This window comes from Pinus tabuliformis, chromosome 4_2 (genome assembly GCF_031772625.1).
Source record: "Pinus tabuliformis cultivar Carrire ecotype Pingquan chromosome 4_2, CPIR1, whole genome shotgun sequence".
Classification (NCBI taxonomy): Eukaryota; Viridiplantae; Streptophyta; class Pinopsida; order Pinales; family Pinaceae; genus Pinus; species Pinus tabuliformis.
Genome location: NC_142304.1, coordinates 70952517 through 70974905, shown reverse-complemented (window position 1 = coordinate 70974905; position 22389 = coordinate 70952517).

Sequence of the window (22389 nt, the reverse complement as noted above, 5' to 3'; positions counted from 1 at the left end):
ATAAAATGGCCATGCATACAGTCAACAATTAAATCACAAATAGAATAAATTTTTAATCGTGAAATCACATGAAAATGATGTGAATCCAAAATCACCCATTTCCTTTGGGTCCAACGTTCATGGCATCCTCCACCATCATATGTGATACATATATGTGCTCAATTTCAAGCTGAGCACTTTCCCAAATTTTCATGCAGCTTCAAAATTTCAAAGCCCCCCCCCCGAAAAACAAATAACGCGTGGAGGGGCCCTTTTGATTTACATTATATCTATATCTATATCTATATATATATATATATATATATATATATATATAAGGTTGTGAGGGAGTGCCCCCTCCATTTCTTTGGCATGAATTTTTATTAGCTCCTATGTTTTATGTTTGTAGCTCACATGAATTGCCTCCTCTTCTTCTTTTTACGTTTGTTGGGACAATCCATTTTCAAGTGCTCCCCTCCGCAATGGAAACACGAAATCATTTTCATGCCTTTTTCAGCCTTACAAGGCCTTCTTTTGGCCTTGTCAACATGAAAATTATCCACGTCTCGGAGGGTCGAAGTGTTTTGCAACAATCCCTTTATGCAGGGAAAGTTTTGCATTAGTGCGCCATTCAACCTTCATTATTCCTTTTTATCTCCGATAAGTCTTCTATTATGTTCCTTGAAACTCTTGAGCTTAGCCTTCAAACTCTTGAAGATTTAGGCTATTTCAAGGGAATTTTCCTTTTTTTGTTCATGATGATCTTGGTTGATGTCATGTTGCACCATTCCATTTTCCATTCCTTTCTCCTTGCTGAAACTAAGTCTTCTTATCTTATCTTATCTTATGTGCTATCACAAAACTTAACTATTAATTTTAACAATATAAATAATTCAGATGTTGCCATGCCATGCTAGCACCAAGCATGTTACCCTGCAATTTTCCACACATCTAAGGTTTTCATGTCAGTTACATGTTCCAAACACCAGAAATACATATACATGTCAGCATGTCTACAATCATGCCATTAAGATTAATAGAAATTAGTCTTTATACTGAGATCATCATCATTAGTTAAAATTATCCTCTAAAATCATCATCATTAATTAAAATTAGTCTCTTTATCAAGGTTAGCAATCATGACATCTGCAATTTCAAAAGTTAGTTAGAAGTGAACTAACATAGTAGCATTTATTGTTTCTATAATTTCACAATTATACTGTCATCACTGAAATACATGCTATATATAGTCTGCACTCAACACATAGCCATAAATCATAGTGCTATAATCAACACCTCATTTCACACAATAGGAAATCGCTAGAAACACAACACTCTATAATAGAGTAAACAAATATCATGCCTCCAATCCACTAAGGCTCTTGCCACATAACATACACACCATGGGGTTACCACATACCAATCAACATATATATAAAAACCTAATATTCAGCAAAATCAAGCAACATAGGGATTTCCCGAAATCCCTCATATCATATGAACTTTCACATGTACATTTCATTCCATGTATGTAATAAAACACTACTTAATAGTAGTACTGGTACATTACAAATAACCATGCACCCAACCAGGTAGGTAGTCTTGCAACAATTAAAGAAATGACAAGAATAAAAGGTCACAATAATGATATTGTCTCGATGTTCAAATTACAAATAAGAAAACCATTCATAGTCAATGCATCTAGTAGAATAATGCAAATGTCATTGTAGTTAGCATGCAATCCACAATCAATGTTATAAGTATCACACAATCATATTCACACTCAACTACCACGATTAGATCTTGAGCTCCACTCATCTCTAGAGGCATAGTTCCATACTTTCTACTTTAACAATACTTTGTCCACTCTGTAACAAAGCTCCAGTATTTACTCCAAAAGTCCTAATGTTGAACCTTTGGTTTGATACCATTTTTGGAATGTGTTTGTACTATAAAAATGAGCAGGGAGAAAGACACAAGCCACAAATCTATCCTTCTGCTTCTCCACACTACTATCTGCAACTTTCTTTACCTTGTAAAGCCAACAGGAGCTCACCAAGGACTTATCCTCTAGTCTTAGGACCACGTCCCAAACAACGTTATGAACTATGGATTCATACTCCACCAATGCATCAACCCAAACCGGCTACTGCACTGCTTCCTTAAAGGAATATGGCTCTGCCACAACAAATATTCTCATAAGATACATGTATCTAGTGTACTTGTCAGGTGACATCCTTTGTCTGCACTGTGATGTGGGTGCTCCCACATTCTCTTTAGCATACAAAAAAAATCTATCCACCTCTCTAGTGTGCTTTCTCCCATCTCTGGAAGACTCTACCTGAGTGCATGTCTCCACTCCCGGATCCTCTGCATGTGGCTACTCCACATCAATCTGAGGCCCCTCAACCTTAGGAGATAAAAGCTACTCAACTACATGTAGATGAAGCTCCCTCTCAAGGGAAACTCACATGGCCTTCTCCTCATCGAATCTAACATCCCTGAGAACCACTATCATCTTGATGGTTGACAAGAACATCCGATAGTTGTGAGGTGTATCAATGTTTCCCACAAATACCCCCAACTTTACTGTCGGCTCAAGCTTCTTCCATTCTTCTTTGGTCACATGGAAATATACCGATGACCCAAAAATCCTGAAGTGACCAACATCTGGCCTCTTTTTGGAATAAGCCCCCTTTGGTGTCTTCATCCCAAGTATCTGATGCGGGCTACGTTTCTGAACATAAACCATTATTTTGCATGACTCAACCCACAAGTGTAGTGGGCAACCATAATCATGCAACATCACCCTCTCTTCCCCGACTAAGGGTTATGGGGTGTCGTTAGCTCCAGTTTAATCCCTTCCACTGCAGAGAAGTTCTTAAACTCATTTGATACATACTCACCACTGATATCACTCCGTAGAGATTTAACTTTCTTGCTTGACTCTTTCTCCACCAATGCTTTAAACTCACCAAATTTGTGAAGGTTTGATCCTTTTTTTGTATAAAAAATATCTAGCATTTTCAAGAAAAGTCATCAACAAATATAACATAATACCTGTGTTTGGCTATGGATGATGTCGAGAATGGTCCACACACATCTGAATGGAATCGATCTAGAATAGCCTCTGCTCAACTGTCTTTGTCGTGAAAGTAAGACTTGGTGTATATACCAAAAGTACACCCCTTGCATGTATCAACTTGATCTAGTGTACCTTTGGGCAAACCGGTGGAGATTTGCTGCATGATCTTCAAAGCCCCATGATGCAAGTGACCCAACTTCCTCTACCACAACTCGCCAACATCTTGGCTCTGCACCATCTTTACTTTCATGCTCAAAGAAGCACAATCCTCTTCCTCCATCTTATAGAGATTCTTCACCCAAATCCATATCTTATTTACTTAACCCGTGGCTATGTGTTGAAGGAACGCCTTTCCTTTCCAGAAGATCACATCACATCCCCTATCCTCAAGCATGGAAACAGATACCAATTTCTTCTTTAGCCCGGGCACATACATAAAATTATTCAAGGTTAGTGGAGCCTCATGCTCCCTCTAAAAAGTAACTATGGCCAATCTAGTAGCACTATACCTCCCGTCATCACCCATCTCGATATGCATCTAGAGATCTTTCTCCTCCAGGTCACTAAATAACTCCTTGTCGCCAGTCATGTGGAATGAAGCTCCACTGTCTAAGTACCATACACTTCCTATCTTTGATGACACCATGCATGCAATGAGGGAAAAGTCCAATTCGAATTGAGAGGCCAAAGCCTCACTTGTCGCTCCTCCCGATGATTTTTTCTTGGACTTCTTGAGTGGAAAATTTGTAGCAAAATGGCTCAGATCATGAAAATGAAAGCATTTCACTTTTGTCATGTCTTTCTTCTTGCCTCCATGACAAAAATACGATTTGGAATGGGAAGCTTTCCCTTTCTCTTTCTTCACCTTAATCACTAAGGCACTGTTATCTTCATGATTACTCTTTAATGAAGAACCATGCTTGGTGTTCCTCCTGATCTCCTCCTACATCAAATTTGACCATAGTAGTTCCCAATCTAGAAGCTTCTCTCGACCATTAACAAAGTCCTAACAACTATGCCAACTTGTTGGGAGTACCAGAAGATCAAGACTCACCATATCATCTTCGACAACCGTGATTCCAACACTTCCAAGTTCATCACAACATTGAGGTAACTTGGTCAAGTATTTTGGAATAGTCTCACCTTTCTCCCTTATTTATTTTTCGAAGTTTGTCCTTCAATTCCAATTTCCTTTGGTCACTGTTGTTCTGATACAAGTCTGTCAATGCTTTACACATAGCATACAAGGTTTCCTTGCCATGGAGACTTGAGACACTTCTTCCATTTGGCAAGATTCTATGCATCGATGATGCTGGCTTAGGAATGCCTTGATCAATGAATTCCTTCAAGCCATTATCCCCCAACACAACTTCCATTCTGTCCCTCCAGGATATATAATTTGAGCTTCCTTATGAGGATTACTCAAGTTGAAAACCATAAAACACCATCTGCCAATCTTGAAGTATGTATTGCAAATTCGAATTTCACCTGTAACCCAAAAACCAAAACTTCAAAATATCCTCTAGGATACTATCTTCAACTCTGATAACATGTAGAATTTTCCTGTATATTCACAAGCTCATGTAATCTACTAAAACAAGAGACAAGAATCTACTTCTACTTTCAACTAGCGGAAGCCAATAGAACAATGAAAACAATATGAACAAGAAGAAGACAAATAAATGGCACATAACACAATAATTTTTCCTGGGGAAAGCCACTCCTCAAAACCCCACATATTTGTATTGCATTAAATCAGAAATATGAGTGAAGAGACCAAGTGTTTTCTCACTAGAACAATTCCGCACAAGTATTCTCAACTCTCTACTTCACAAGGCTGATATTAGCCAACACTTATCCAATTTCCACTGCTTTCCAAGCCCCTATTTTCTTTCACAATTCCTAGGATGAATAGCCTGTATTTAAAGGGAATTCATGCTTCCAAAATTGCACAATCCTAATTAGGTCCTCTTCCAGATTGCATGCATGATATTTGCAACTCAGTAAATCACACAACTGATAATACACTATCCTCGCACTCTAGTCTCAATTGGGTCTTTCTCAGAACTGACATGCATGAGTTTCCGATAAGTGAATCTTCAGTTATCTGGAGTAGCACCTATGAATGCACCAATGCACTAACTGATTGCTAATTCTCTACTAGTTCAACAAACAATTATAACTATTTTAACTGACTATAACTCAGTAAACTAAGTTCTCTAGTTACAACTCAATCTAAACTCATACTATACCCCTAAAATATAGGGAGAACACTTACATGACTTCCAAAAGCCTTCCAACTCTAAATTCCTAAACTAATTAAGTTAATTAAACTTAATTAATTATTTACAAGTTGCTATGAGAATATAATTTGATTTTAATTCACAATTCAATTCAAGGACAAATTAAACTGGAATTTCTTGTTTCCATTTCTCAACACTCCTCTCTACACTCCCAAGGACTTACCCTCCGAGCTTACCAACTCTTGTAGGCCCTTTCCTTGATATTATCAACTCCTTTTTATTGGTTCTCATTAGCGTCAAGCTGACAACCATGACAATTTACCCTATCCTTTGTCATCATGACTCTTCCCATTTGCATGGGTTTCTGCGGGCTTCCAAAGTGAGACCCCTCCGAGGTTATGTCATCTTAGACCCTTTCCCAACTGTTGATCATCCATTTCCCTATACATAATACATATCTGGACTGAGTGTGATTTCACCACACAGTGTTGAACTTGGTGGTTTTATAAGAGACTCTCCCACTTGAATTATCACCACAATGGGTTGAAAGAAGCGCTTTAGTACTCTTTACTAGACTCAGGAGACTTAGCCAATCTCCTCAATTGCAACTTAAGCACACAACCATATTACTAATAATATTACACACAACATACACTCAATTTGGACACAGTGCATGTCAATATCCAGTTCCATCAATCTCTCAGGAATACATAGAGGCTTAATCAACCCTTTGATAGGAAATCACTATATTTCATATCTTCACCACATATAGAGAGCTTCAAAAATTCCTTTAAGAAATTATACAAGGGCAGGAGTGTCCAAAACACACAATACTCTTAACAAGTTCTCCCTACACTCACTGATGAGCCCCATCAATGGGTAATTATATGTGCTCATTTTGCCTCCTAACTTAGCTTAATCCACCATTCTCATTAGTTTATTGCATGTTTTTTTATTATATTTATGCTAATAGAGTGAGTTGGGTTGGTCATTATGCCATGGATTCTAATGTGTGCTTAATGCAGATTTTTGGTCAATTTTGGAGACAAAGTCAAAGATTTAATGGAAATTTGGCAGCAAATATTCAAAGAAGACAAGGGAGAGGATTTATAGGAGGGTGTCCTCTTTTTTGACTCCCTACTTCGAATTCTCCTTCAGAAAGCTCGGAGCACAAACAGCCACATCAATGCACCAAAGATGCAACCGAGCAAGTGAGGATAACTACTGCCTATCTCAAGCTTTGGGAGCCAAGCCTCCCTGATTTTAAGAGAGCTGTAGGGAGCTCCAGTTGTATAATTAGAGAGGCCTATGGCCTCATTAGGTTGTTGGATGTTAGTCAAATTTTCGCACTTTTTTTGCAGCTTTCCTCTGCTCAACTTCGAGCTTACTTTTGTAGATAGTTTCATGTAATCTTACTGTTATTTTGATAATGAAGATGAGATTGTTTTTGAGCTAGCACTGAGTTACCTTAGAGGTCTGAATCTCTTGGGTTAGGGCCCAATCCAAGCAGTCAAGCACCTCTTGTTTTGTATTTATGTTCTTTGTTTCAGTTTATGAATGAGTTGCTGATAGATAGATTTCTTTCTTAGTTAAGAATAGGTTGCTTTTGGTAATTTAAAAGGTTGTTTCCATTTCAGTTTACTGTAGTAGGTTAAATAGTGATAGAATAAGATAAAAAAATTCCATAAACAGAGCCTTGGCCTCCTTTCTTCCCTTTGGGACCATGAATTGAGGCCAAGACCCTATTGCTGCCACAAAAAACACAGATTTGCCATTACCATAGGATTTCTAGTGTTGCAAATTGTTAGAAGGTTAATTCTTTGCTGTAGATCTATTTCATCATGCTCATTTCTATATATACAATAAATTTCCTTCCATGTTTTCTTTCCATATGTCATTGTTCAACATTTACTTTCTTAGATCATAATTTAGACTAGCTTGATGAACAATTCTGTTTTTTAGTATAGCTAGTTTCTTTGCTTGCTTAGTCGCGGTGTTTGATTTTCAGTTCTCTTGCAGTACATCTCTACTCTCAATAAGTCAACCAATCATCCATCACCATCTCTCTTTGCTCCATGTTCCACAGGTCATCCAAAGTCCCTCACAAATCTGCCCTAATTCTTTGCACTTTTCTCATGAACTTTCCTCTCTTTCCTTGAACAAGTCCAACCATCTTCTCTTCCTTAATCCTCCTTGATGAACCTTAGACAACCTAACACATCCTCCTAGCCATCAGCTACCCTTTCCACCCATTTTCCCACCTTCAAAACCTCTAAAAACAGCTCTTGGCATCCTCTTGTAGACCTCCTGTAGATCCCATGCAGCCTCCTGTAGATTTCCCTGTAGGTGTCTTTTCGAATTCCGATCACAGGGAAAGCCTCTAGGAGGCCACCTAGGACCTCCTAGGACCCCTCCACACCTTCCTACACCTCAAACTCCAAAGTTTCCCTCTATTGCCACCTAAAAATACATAAAAATCCAAAAAGATGTTTTTGTTCTCATTTCCTTGTAGAAATAGCTTGAGTAGATTTTGTTTACTTCTTAAGTAGGTAATGGCATTCATTTTATGGTGTTTCATATCTCTTTCTTCAAAAGTAGGGTTAGCTAGTTAATTAGGGTTTTCTAGGTTTACTTCACCTTTCAGTCTTCTTTCACTTTCTGCAAGTAGAGTAGCCTCTGTAGGGTAAGCTTCCCTTTCTTTCATCACATAGAAAGCTTCTTCTGGAATTCATAGAAGTTGGCTTGAGCTCCTAGTGATCTTGCGCCATTTGACCAAGTGACAACCTGCAGTAAGAACTAGTACTTGTGCATATAGCATCGTCGCTTTCAAGTTTGTTACAAACTACCGGGTTGATAAAAATAAAGTAGGAAGCCCAAGAGTTTCAGCATTATTGCTGCAATATTGGTGCTCACCACTTTTTGGCGTCGTTTCCAGGGAAGCATCAAAGTATTTTGTGATTACTTCTTTTCTTATATTTCCTACTGCAACATTCTGCTAAGTAGTTTATTTCAGCAAAAGTAGAGTAGTTGTTTCTTTCAATTTCTGCATTTCCTTGCTTTCATTTCAATTCTGCAATTTCCATTCCAGCAAAAGTAGATTAGCCATTTCCTTTCTTTCATTTCAATTCTGCAATTTCCATTCCAACAAAATTAGATTAGCCATTTCCTTGCTTTCATTTCAATTATGCAATTTCCATTCTAGCAAAAGTAGATTAGCCATTTCCTTGATTTCATTTCATTTGCTTTTCTTTTTCAGTTCTGCAGTTTCATTTCAACAAGTTCATTTCAGTAGTTGCAATTTGTTTGTTCAATCAATTTCAATTTTGCAGGTACAAGCATTGAAAAAAAACAAAAACCAACCAAAAAAAGATTTCCTTTCATGCCTCGTAGGAACAGAGATAATTCATGAAAATTCTTACCCAACACCCCCACCACATCACATAGCCACCCTTCTCTCTTCTTCAGTGGCAGTGATCAGGAAGAACCTTTAGGTGAACAACCAGATATATTTGAAGAACCTATAGGGGAATAAGAAGAAGAAAACATCCCTCCAAAGACAATGGCTGAAAATAGAAATGCTAGGTGGAATGGAGAAAGAGTAGAGGGTACCTTTCCCATCCGAGAGACCAACGTGGACACTAAAATGAAAAACATAAGCCCTTCAGCCCTACCTCACTTCCATGGATTGACTACAGAAGATCCTGACACCTTCTTGTTTGAGTTTGCTGTTATCTGTCGAACCTATGACTATGCAGAAGATGAGCAAAAGTTGAAACTATTTCCTTCTACCTTCAAGGATGCAGCATTGCACTGGTTCATGGGGTTACCTGGAAATATCATCACAACTTGGGCTTAGATGTAGCAAGCATTCAATAACAAATAACGAGACCACTGTAGGTCAAAAGACACCAAGGGAGAAATCTTCTGAATGACCATGGGAAGTGATGAATCATTGGAAGATTATGAAGAGAGGTTCCAGCTCAGTTATAAAAGGGCCAGGTGCAAACTTGACCCCGAATCGCTGAAGTTGGTCCTACTCAGGGGAATTCCGGAAGACCTTCTAGACACCCTCCATCTACTGGCTAGGGGAGACATCTACCAACTACCTTATGAAGACATAAAGATTGTTTTTAGAAACCCTTCTAAGGCAGCTAGAAAGAGAGGTAGGGGGAGTCAACCCATAGCCAGTACCTCCTGATCCAGTCCATCTATAAAATGTGAACTTGGACACATGCTGGAAGACTTCAAGAGTGAGATGATGTAGACTCTTGCCATACAAATGGATACCTTGCATATCAAAAGGAAATAAGAGGAAGTAGAGAGGGTTTTAGCCATTTTTTGTCCTAGGTGCACTAGAAGGCATTCTAGGAACAAATGTCCATTGAACTCTATAGAGGTTTGTTCAGTCTGTGAAGAAGATCATTCTACAGATAAGTTCCCTTCCATGCCCGGGCTTAAAGCTGTATACCAAGGGGCCGAAGGAGCCACTGAACCACTCTATTTCATGAACCAAAGGAGACCGCATGGACCTAGACCATACCAGCGAGGAATGCAAGGGACATCTCAGGCATACTACAACCCCAACCAAGCCACTTCCATACCTTCTTGGGGCTCTCCTGCTCATCCTTCCTGGTCCACACCTCCTCCTTGGTCCTATCCATCTCAATATCATGCCCAACCAGCCGCTCATTCATTTCACTCCCATGCTCAGCCACAACCTCTGTGGAATGCATCTCATCAGGGGTGGAGGCCCCAGTACAACTCTCCTCTTTCTCTTTTGCCTCCATCACCTACTCAACCACAACCATTGCCTCTTGCTCCACCAAGGCTACCCCAAATGTCTGCTCAACCGAACCCGAACCCGAACAACAGACAGGCTCAACAAGTATATAGTGGGGAACCATCATGCCCCACCTATGCTGTGGAGATTCAGGAGATTAACCTACAATTTGGGAAGGTTCTTCTAGATAGCCAGTCTCCCCCTCAGGAGGTTGAGGAAGATAAAGAGGAAAGTGAACCAAAAGTAATTCCACCCTTTCCCGAGAGACTATCCAGGACAACACAACCCACCCCAGAAGAAACTGAACTTCTGGGAGAATTGAAATAGTTATGTGTAAAGATACCACTTCTCGAAGCCATAAAGGATGTGCCTATATAAAATAACATGATAAAAAAGAAGTGCTTCAGGCATCTAGGAAGGTGCAAAAGAGATGCCCCAACCATCAATGTCATAGGACAATTGTCCGACCTGATGTTGGGGCAGGTAATATGTCTGAAATATCTAGACCCTGGAAGCCCAGTAGTTGATGTCCACATCAATGGCACCATGATCCCACATACCTTGATTGATCTATGAGCTGCCATTAATGTGATGAAAAAGGACACCATGCTCAAGCTCAAACTCCAGGGCTCCTTAAGAAAGACCACGATAGTACTTTAGCTAGTAGATCACTCCACCGTGACCCCTGAAGGGATTGTGGAGGATGTGATGGTCTCCATTGATTCTTGGGAGTACCTTTCTGATTTCTTGGTTCTTGAGCCGAAGGCAAAGCTCGCTGGGTATCCTCTCATCCTGGGAAGACCCTGGTTGGCCATTGCCGATGCTTACATCAGTTGTCGGGCTGGGAACATGACCATCAAGAACAGGCATATGTCTAAGTAGCTAATCCTATACCTTCCTGCCCAACATCTGCTAGAACATGATCTACCTCTCTGGTTGGAGGAGGAGGATGAGGATCAAGTCTATTCTGCACCACTGTGTGCAGTAGAAACTGTCATGGGGGGGAACCACAAAATGAAGATGATATCATTGGAAATTTAATTCAGAATCCACCCCCCAGTATTTTTCCATTAGAAGATCTAGTGAAAGAAACCCAAGACAATCCCCTAACTAATCTCTGTGTGGCCGACCTGACCTCTCTCTGTGTTAAGAATATAGAGTTTGGCCTAGAAAGAACCTTGAAAATCAACTCATCCCTATCCACCTCCCAGGAGAAGGAACTATGCAGCTTATTAAGAAAACATTTAGATGCCTTCGCTTGGAGTTATAAGGAGATGAAGGGAGTGCACCCTTAAGTATGTGCTCATCATATATACATTAAGGAAGATTGCAAATGAGTCAGGCATCCTCAAAGGAGGATGAATCCAGCCCTTAAAGACATTGTTAAAGAAGAATTGCAAAAACTACTTGATGCAAGATTCATCTACCCCATCTCTGACAGTGAATGGGTCTCTCCTTTGGTGCTAGTGCCCAAGAAAAATGGTAAGTGGAGAATCTATGTCGATTATTGTGAAATGAACAAGGCCACTAAAAAGGACCATTTTCCTTTGCCTTTCATAGATCAAGTGTTATATGGTCTGGTGGGGAAAAAGTTTTTCTCCTTCCTAGTGGGTTTAGCGGGTATAATCAGATTCAAATCAGCCCGAAAGACCAAGATAAGACCACTTTCACTTGTCCTTGGGGTACCTTTACATACCGGGTCCTTCCTTTTGGTTTGTGCAATGCTCTAGCCACTTTCCAGAGAGCAATATTGAGTATATTTTCTGAACTGATTCATGATTCGGTGGAAATATATATGGATGATTTTACTCCTTATGGTTCTAACTTTGAAGAAGCTTTATCTAGCCTAGGGAAAGTTTTGGACAAGTGCATTGAAATGAACCTATCCCTCAGTCCAGAAAAATGTGAATTTTTTATCAGTGAAGGGACCATGCTAGGTCATGCAATAGCTCAGTGAGGATTGCAGGTGGACCCCAACAAAATTGCCATCATCCAAAGGGTTCGACCTCCTCAAAAGGTGAGAGATGTCTGAAGTTTCCTGGGCTTTATGTGATATTAAGGAATATTCATTAAAGATTTCAGTAAGTTAGCCTCTCTATTGTTTGGTCTTTTGGGAAAAGATGTCGAGTTCATATGGACTGAAAACTGTCAAGAAGCCCTAGATACCTTGAAAAGAAAACTTGTGACTGCCCTAATTTTGAGAGGCCCAAACTGGGCCCTACCTTTCCACATTCACACCGATGCCTCGAACAAAGCAATAGGAGTAGCCTTGGGACAAATTTATGAAAAGTTACCTTATGCCATATACTTTATAAGTAAAAATTTGTCAAAGGCAGAGTTAAACTACAACCACTGAGAAGGAACTCTTAGCTATAGTGCATTTCTTAAATAAATTCAGACATTACATCACAGGCTATCAAACCTTTGTACACACTGATCATGTTGCAATTAGGTATTTAATGAATAAACCATATGTAAATGCTCACATTATTAGATGGTTACTTTTACTGCAACAGCTTGATTTAACCATTATTGATAAGCCTGGTAAAGAAAATGTTGTTGCTGACTTTTTGTCTAGAGTAAATTTACCTGCAGGTGAGGAAGGAATGGTGGATGATCAAATGCCAGATGAACACCTACTTTCTATCTCAGTACTCTCTCCATGGTTTGCTGATATAGCAAATTACTTGGTTTTGGCACAGTTCCCACCATATTTATCCTCAAAAGAGAAGAGAAAGATCATGAGGAAAGGCACCCCTTTCACTTGGATTGGGGGCAATCTCTTCAAACTTGGACCAGATCAGATCTTGAGAAGATGTGTCAGGGAGGAGGAAGTTTTTGACATTCTCCTAACCTATCATGACGGGCCTTGTGGAGGCCATTTTGCAGCAAAAAGGACTGCCTTCAAAATCTTGCAACCAGGTTACTATTGGCCCACTCTTCATCAATATGTGAAGATGTATACCAGCCAATGTGATTGGTGCCAAAGGAAGGGGAAACCTACTCCAAAGGATGAGATGCCCATGCAAGCTCAAGTGACTTTTGAGCCATTTGAGAAGTGGGGCATGGACTTTGTGGGTCCTATCAACCCTCCTTCAAAACAGAGGCAATACATCATTGTGTGCACTGATTATCTGAAAAAATGGGCAGATACAAAAGCAATCAAGGCAGCAACAGAGGAGAAAGTAGCTGAGTTTTTAAGAGAAAACATATTCTATAAGTTCGAGTATCCAAGAGAACTAGTTACAGATCAAGGCAGTCAGTTCACTTCCAATTTGATTGAAGACCTGCTCACACATCATAGAATCAAGCACAAGACTTCCACCCCTTACCATCCACAAGCCAATGGGTAGGTGGAAGTCACTAATAGAGATTTGGAAGGAATTCTGACCAAGGTAGTGAGCAATAACAGAAAAGATTGGGCGAATAGACTAGTTGAGGCCACTTGGGCCTACAACACAACATGGAAGACTACCACAGGGTTCACACCCTATGAACTGGTCTATGGGAAGAAGCCTTTGCTGTCAATAGAATTTGAATACAATACACTAATAATGGCAGTTCAGTTGGACCTAGAACTCAGCCATGCATAGAGGGAAAGGCTACTCCAGCTCAATGGATTGGATGAACAAAGATTGCATGGCCTTCTCCACACAAAGGTAGTCTAGCTTCACAGGAAAATATGGCATGATCAAAATATCAGGGAGAAGCAATTCCAAGAGGGAGATTGGGCATTGCTTTATGATTCAAGGTATAAAGACTTCAAAGGCAAGTTGAGGACAAGATGGCTGGGACCCTACACTGTGGAAAAATGCAATGACAATGGTTCAGTTCTGATCAGAACCATTGATGAGGAAGCCATCCCCCTGCTTGTCAATGGACATAGGTTGAAAATTTACAAGAAGCCCCTCTCCAAGCGAAAGTTCATTGAATATCTGAATAAGACAGTGTTGGTAGTGGAGCAGGTCTCAGCCTCCACTACACCCACTCACTAAAGAAGTAGAAAAAAAATAAAAAAAATAATAAGGGCTCAAGTGAAAACCTCCATGAGACGCTTGAGTCCCATAATTAGGTTGAAAACCTCCCTTGGAGGTGCCCAGGGCAAGAAATTAGGGTGAAAATCTCCTTGAGGTGCCCTAGTTGTCTTTCAAAAAAAAAAAAACATAAAAAAACAGAGAAAAAAGGAAGAAGAATTTGACTTTTAAAATGCATTGCATGTTACAGGTGGACCATAGGAAGCCAGAGAAGATTGTTGATGAGCCCCAGAAACGGGTAATTATATGGGCTCATTCTGCCTCTTATTTCGACTTAATCCACCATTCTCATTCGTTTGTTTCATTTTTTTGAATATATTTACGCTAATAGAGTGAATTGGGTTAGTCACTTTGCCATGTAGTCTAATATGTGTTTTATGCAGATTTTTTGGACAATTTTGGACAAAGACAAGGAATTTATGAGCAAATGGCAGCCAAAAATCAAGGAAAACAGGGGAGAGGACTTGTAAGGGGGGTTTCTCCTTCATTAATGACCCCTTTCCTCGAATCCTCCATCAACAACTCGGAGCACAAAGGCCCATATTGATGATTCCAAGGGGTAGCCGAGCAAGTCAAGTAGGATTGTTGTTTATCTTCAATTCTAGGAAGCTGAGTTCCTTGATTTGAGGAGGACTGTTGGAAGTCCCCATTTGTATAAATAAGGGGGCTTAGAGCCTCAGCAGGTTAGCCAGTTATTAGCATATTTTCGCACTTTGGTGCAACTTTGTGTTCAACTCATTTTCGAGTTCATTTTTGAGAATAGTTTATGTAATGTAACTGCTATTTTTTATAATGAAGATGAAATAGTTTTTGAGCCAGCACTGATCTCTTTTAGAGGGCTGAAGCTCTTGGGTTAGGGCCCAACCCAAGCTACCCAATACCTCCTTTTGTGTACTTATATTTTTTTGCTTCCATTCATGAGTTAATTTTTGTTGCATAGATTCATTTTATTGGGTTGCTTTTTGATGGTTAGTATAGTTGCTTTGTTTCAGTTGTCCTAGTAGGTTGCTGTAGTGACAGAAAAAGATTCAAAAAGGCCAACAATTGGCCCTGATCTCCTTTCTCCCTTCTTGGGACTATGATTCGAGGTCAAGGCACTACTGCTGCCACCAAAAACACAGTTTTTGCTCTTCCATGCAACTGCTAGTGTGATCAATTTGAGTTGAAAAGGTTGATATTGGTTCAGATTTATTTGCTTAGATCATTTCCTATTCTTTTACCATAGTTATCTCGCATGCTTTTCTATTCATAAGGTATTGTTTAACCTTTTCTGCTTTTAGGTCAGAAATTAGGTCAAGCTAGAGAAATTCCAGTTTTTAGTTCTTTCTTTGGTCAGTTTTGATAAGTAAATGTGCAGATCTCTTGCAGGATATCTCAGCCCACCATACATCCATAGCACAGCCAACACCAGCTCACCTCTCATAGGTTCCCCCACTCATTCACAGCATTTCGCCAATCTGCCCTAATTTCTGCGTTTTTTCCACAAAGCTGCTTTCTTTCCATTCGAACAAATCTGACCATCAGATTCATCCCTGATATTCCTTGACAAGTTATAGACACCTCAACACCTTCATCTAGCCTTCATTTCCCTTTTCCCATCATTTTTCCACCTTCAAAACTCCAAAAACAGCTTTCGGCCTCCTCTTGTAGATCCTCTTGTAGATCCCTTGCAGCCTCCCATAGAACTTCCTGTGAGTGATTTTTCGAAGTACGATCGATATGAAAGTCTTCAGAAGGGTACTAAGGGCTTTTTAGGACCTCCCCACACCTTCCTCACCCTCTACAAAAGCCAACTCCATCCTCCTTTGCCACCAAACCTCTGCATAGTCACAACTAGTTAAATCACAAGTATAATAATTTCACATAGAAACACTCAAAAGTATAAAAAGATGTTTTCTTCTCATTTCTTTTTAGAAGTAGCTTGAATAAATGAAATTTACCTTTTCAGTAGGCAATGACACTCATTTCATTAGTTTCCATCTCTTTTCTTCCAAAAGTAGGCTTAGTGGGTAAACTAGGGTTTGTGTTTCATTTCAGTTTTCATTCTCTTTCTGCAAATAGAGTAGCCTTTGTAGAGTTAGCTTTCTTCCATCACAGTTAAAATATTCTTCTGAAAACTCATAGAAGTTGGCTTAAGCTCCTAGCGAACTTATGCCAGCTGACCATGTGATAGCCTGCATTAAGAGCTAGTACTTGTGCATACAACACTATCGCTTCCAAGTTTGTTACGAACTACCGGGTTGATAAAATTAAATAAGGAAGCCCCAGGAGTAGCAGCATTATTGCTGCAATACTGGAGCCCACCATATTTTTGGCACCTTTGCTGGGGAAGCGTAAGAGTATTTTGTGATTACTAATTTTCTTCTATTTTCTACTCAACATTCTGCTAAGTAGTTTATTTAAGAAAAAGTAAAGTAGTTGTTTCATTTCAATTCTGCAATTTCAATTCTGCAAAAGTAAATTAGGAATTTCTTGCTTTCATTTCCATTCTGCAATTTCCATTTTAGCAAGCGTAGATTAGTCATTTCCTGCTTTCATTTCAATTTTACGATTTCCATTTCAGCAAAGTAGAGTAGTCATTTCCTTCTTTCATTCCAATTCTGCAATTTCCATTCCAGCAAAGTAGATTAGTCGTTTTCTTGCTTTCATTTCAATTCTGCAATTTCATTTCAGCAAGATTCATTTCAATTAGTTTCAATTTGTTGTTCAATCCATTTCAGTTTTGCAAGTACCAAAAAAAACACACACACACACACACACACAAAAAAAAAAAAACACAAAAAAAAAAAAAAAAACACAAAACCAAACAAAAGAAAACACAAAAAAAAACAAAACAAAACAAAAAACAAAAAACAAAAATCACCCAAAAAGAGATTTCCTTTCATGCCTCGTAGGAATAGAGACAATTCAGGAAAATTCCTACCCAAAACCCCCACCACATCACTAAGTCACCCTTCTCTCTTCTTTGGTGGCATTGATCTAGAAGAACTTACAGGTGAACCTCCTGAGATATACGAAGATCCTATAGCAGAAGAAGAGTAAGAAACCATTCCTCCTGAGACCATGGCTGAAAACAGAAACATTAGAGGAAATGGGGAAAGAATACAGGGTACCTTTCCTATCCGAGAGACCAATGGGGACAATAAAATGAAAAACATAAGTCCTTCAGCCTTACCACACTTCCATGGATTGAATACCAAAGATCCTGATACCTTCTTGTTTAAATTTGTTGTTCTCTGTCGAACCTATGACTATGCAGAAGATAAGCAGAAGTTGAAACTGTTTCCTTCTACCCTCAAGGATGCAATATTGCGCTAGTTCATAGGGTTACCTAGAAAGAACATCATAACTTGGGCTCAGATGCAGCAATCCTTTAAGAAAAAATACTGGGACTACTGTAGGTCAAAGGATACCAAGGAATAAATCTTCCAAATAACCATGGAAAGTGATAAATCCTTAGAAGACTTTGAAGAGAGGTTTCAGCTCAGTTATAAAAGGGCCAGGTGCACACTTGACCCCGAATCTCTGAAGTTGGTCCTGCTAAGAGGAGTCCCTGAAGACCTTCTAGATACCCTCCATTTGTTGGCTGGGGGAGACATCTACCAACTACCTTATGATGACATAAAGATTGTGTTTAGAAACCATTCTAGGGAATCCAGAAAAAGAGGTAGGGGAAGTCAACCTTTAGCCAGTACATCCTCATCCAGTTCCTCCCTTAGAAGCGAAATTGAGAATCAGCTGGAAGATTTCAAGAGTGAGATGAGGCATACTCTTTCCATGCAAATGGATATCTTGCATATCAAAAGGAAACAAGAGGAAGACGAGAGGGCTTTGGCCAGCTTTTGTCCCAGGTGCACTAGAAAGCATCCTAGGAACAAATGTCCATTGAACTCTATAGAAGTGTGTTCAATCTGTGAAGAAGACCATCCTACAAATCAGTGCCCTTCCTTGCCTGGAATTAAAGCTGCATATTAGGGGGCCGAAGGAGCCACTAAACCACTCTATTTCATGAACCAAAGGAGGCCACATGGACCGAGACCTTACCAGCAGGGAATGAAAGGGACATCCCAGACCTATTACAACCCCAATCAAGCCACTTCCATGCCTTCATGGGGTCCCCCTATTCATCCTCCCTGGTCCACACCCCCTCCTTGGTCATATCCATCTCAATACCATGCTCCACCAGTTGATCATTCGTTTCACTCTTATGCTCAGCCACAACCTCAATGGAATGCACCTCATCAAGGGTGGAGGCCCTAGTACAACTCTTCTCTCGCTCTTTTGCCTCCACCACCTGCTCAACCACAACCATTGCCTCCTGCTCCACCAAGGAAACCCCAAATACCTACTCAACCGAACTTGAACCCCAATAATAGACAGACCTAGCAAGTATATAGCAGAGAAGCATCATGCCTGACCTATGCTGTGGAAATTCAGGAGATTAACCTACGATCTGGGAAGGTTCTCCTAGATAGCCAACCTCCCCCTAAGGAGGATGAGGAGGAAAAACAGGAAAGTGAACCAAAGGCCATTCCACCCCTTCTTGAGAGACTAACTGGAACCACACAATTGACCCCAGAAGAAACTAAACTTCTGGGAGAATTGAAACAGTTATGTGTAAAGATACCACTTCTCCACTTAGCTATAAAAGATGTGCCTATATACAAAAAGATGATCAAGGAGAAGTGCTTCAGGCACCCAGGCAGGCATAGGAGAGATGCTCCAACTATCAATGTCATAGGACAACTGTCCGCTTGATGTTGGGGTAGGTAATCTATCCGAAATATCTAGACCCTGGGAGTCCTGTAGTCGATGTCCACATCAATGGCATCGTAATCCCCCATACCCTGAATGATCTAGGGCTGCCATTAATGTGATGAACAAGGACACTATGCTCAAGCTCAACCTTCGGGGCTCCCTAAGAAAGACCACAACAATACTACAATTAGTTGACCCCTCCACCGTGACCCCTAAGGGGATCGTGGAAGATGTAATGGTTTCCATCGACTCTTGGGAGTACCCTGCTGATTTTCTAGTTCTCCAGCTAAAGGCAAAGCTCACTGGGTATCCTCTCATCCTGGGAAGACCTTGGTTGGCTACTGCAGATGCCTACATCAGTTGTCGAGTTGGGAACATGACAATCAAGAATGGGCATATGTCAAAGCAGCTAGTCCTATATCCTCCTACCCAACCTTTGTTAGAACATGATTTACCTCTCTGGTTGGAGGAGGAAGATGAGGATGAAGTCTATTATGAACCATTGTGTACAGTAGAAGCTATCATGGGGGCCCCACAAACCGAGGATGATCTTATTGAAAACTTGATTCAGAATCCACCCCCTAGTGTGTTGCCATTAGAAGGGCTGGTGGAAGAAACCCAAGCCAATCCTTTAGTTGATCTCTATGTGGCTGATCCGACCTCTCTCCGGGTTAAGAATGTGGAATTTGGCCCAGAAAGAACCTTAAAGATTGACTCATCCCTATCCACCTCTCAAGAGAAAGAACTGTGTAGCTTATTGAAAAACCACTTGGATGCTTTTGCTTGGAGCTATAGGGAGATGAAGGGAGTCCACCCTTCAGTATGTACTCACCACATTTACATTAAAGAATATTGTAAACCAGTCAGGCAACCTCAAAGGAGGATGAATCCATCCCTTAAGGACATTGTCAAAGAAGAACTGCAAAAGTTGCTGGATGCAAGATTCATCTACCCCATCTCCGACGACGAATGGGTCTCTCCTTTGGTGCTAGTGCCAAAGAAAAATGGGAAGTGGAGAATTTGTGTAGATTATCGGGAACTAAACAAGGCCACCACGAAGTACCATTTCCCTTTGCCTTTCATAGATCAAGTGTTAGATGGTCTAGCAGGGAAGAAGTTCTTCTCCTTCCTAAATGGGTTTAGCAGGTACAACTAGATCCAAATCAGCCCAGAAGACCAAGATAAGACCACTTTCACTTGTCCTTGGGGTACTTTTGCATACTGGGTCTTTCCCTTTAGATTGTGCAATGCTCCTACCACTTTCCAGAGAGTAGTACTGAGTATATTTGCTGAACCGGTTTATGATTCAGTGGATATTTATATGGATGACTTTACCCCTTATGGTTCTAACTTCCAGGAAGCTCTGACTAACCTGGGAAAATTTTTAGCCAAGTGCATTGAAATGAACCTATCTCTCAGTCCTGAAAAATGCGAATTCTTGATGACTGAAGGGACCGTGCTAGGTCATACAATTTCTCAGCAAGGATTACAGGTGGATCCCAACAAAATTTCCATCATCCAAAGGGTCCCACCTCCTCAAAAGGTAAGAGATGTTTGGAGTTTCCTAGGCTTAGCAGGGTATTATAGAAGATTCATTAAGGATTTCAGTAAGCTAGCCTCTCCATTGTTTGGTCTTTTGGGAAAAGATGCTAAGTTCGTATGGACTGACAATAGTCAAGAGGCTCTGAATACCTTGAAAGGTAAACTGGTAACTGCCCCAATTTTGAGAGGTCCAAACTAGGCCCTACCTTTCCACATTCATACAGATGCCTCGAACAAAGTGATAGGAGAAGCCTTGGGGCAAGTCGATGAGAAGCTGCCTTATGCCATATATTTTTTAAGTAAAAACTTGTCCAAGGCAAAATTAAACTACACTGTAACTGAAAAAGAGCTCCTAGTTGTAGTCCATTCCCTAAATAAGTTCAGACACTACATCACCTGCTATCAAAAATTCGTACACACGAATCATGCTGCAATTAGGTATTTGATGAACAAACCAGATGTAAATTCTCATATTATTAGATGGTTACTTTTATTGCAACAATTTGATTTAACCATTGTTGATAATCCAGGTAAGGAAAATGTTGTTGCTGATTTTCTGTCTAGATTAGATCTGCCTGTAGGTGGAGAAGTAATGGTGGATGATCAAATGCCAGATGAACACCTATTTACTATCTCAGTACTCTCTCCATGGTTTGCTGATATAGCAAATTACTTGGTTTTAGCACAGTTTCCGCCACACCTGTCCTCAAAAGAGAAAAACAAGATCGTGAGGAAAAGTGCCCCATTCACCTGGATTAGGGGAAATCTCTTCAAACTTGTTCCAGATCAGATTTTGAGGAGATATGTTAGGGAGGAGGAAGTTTTTGACATTCTCCTAACCTATCATGATGGGCGCTGTGGGGGCAATTTTGCAGCAAGGAGGACTACCTTCAAAATTCTGCAAGCAGGTTACTATTGGCCCACTCTTCATCAAGATGTCAGAAGATATATCAGCCAATGTGATTGATGTCAAAGGATGGGGAAACCTACTCCAAGGGATGAGATGCCCCTACAACCTCAAGTGAATTTTGAGCCATTTGAGAAGTGGGGCATGGACTTTGTGGGTCCTATCAACCCTCCTTCAAAAATAAAATCTTACATCATTTTGTGTACTGATTATATGACAAAATGGGCAGAAACAAAGGCGATCAAGGTAGTAACAAAAGAAAAAGTAGCTGAGTTTTTGAGAGAAAATATCTTTACAAGTTTGGCCAAGAGAATTACTCACATATCAAGGGAGTCAGTTTACCTCCAATCTGATTGAAGACCTGCTCGCACACCACAAAATTAAGCACAGAACTTCCACCCCTTATCATCTGCAAGCAAATGGACAGGTGGAATTCAATAACAGAACTTTGGAAGGGATTTTGACCAAGGTAGTGAGCAGTAGCAGAAAATATTGGGAAAATCGATTGGTTGATGCCACCTGGGCCTATAACACCACATGGAAAACCACCACAGGGTTCACACCCTATGAGCTGGTCTATGGGAAGAAGGATTTTCGGTCAATAGAATTTGAATATAACACACTAAGGATGGCAGCTCAACTGGACCTAGATCTCAGCCATGCACAAAAGGAAAGGTTACTTCAGTGAAATGGATTGGATGAACAAAGATTGCAGGCCCTTCTCCACTTAGAGGTAGTCTAACTTCAAAAGAAAATATGGCATGACAAACACCTCAAAGAAAAACAATTCTAGGAAGGAGATTGGTCGCTGCTGTATGATTCAAGATATAAACATTTCAAGGGCAAACTAAGGACGAGATGGTTGGGACCGTACACAGTAGAAAAATGCAATGAAAATGGTTCAGTTCTGATCTGGACCATCAATGAAGAAGCCATCCCCATGCTCATCAATGGGCATAGGTTGAAGATCTATAGGAAGCCCCTCTCCAAGTAGGACTTCATTGAGAATATGAGTAAAACAGTGTTGGTAGTGGAGCAGGTCTCTGCCTCCACTCCACCCA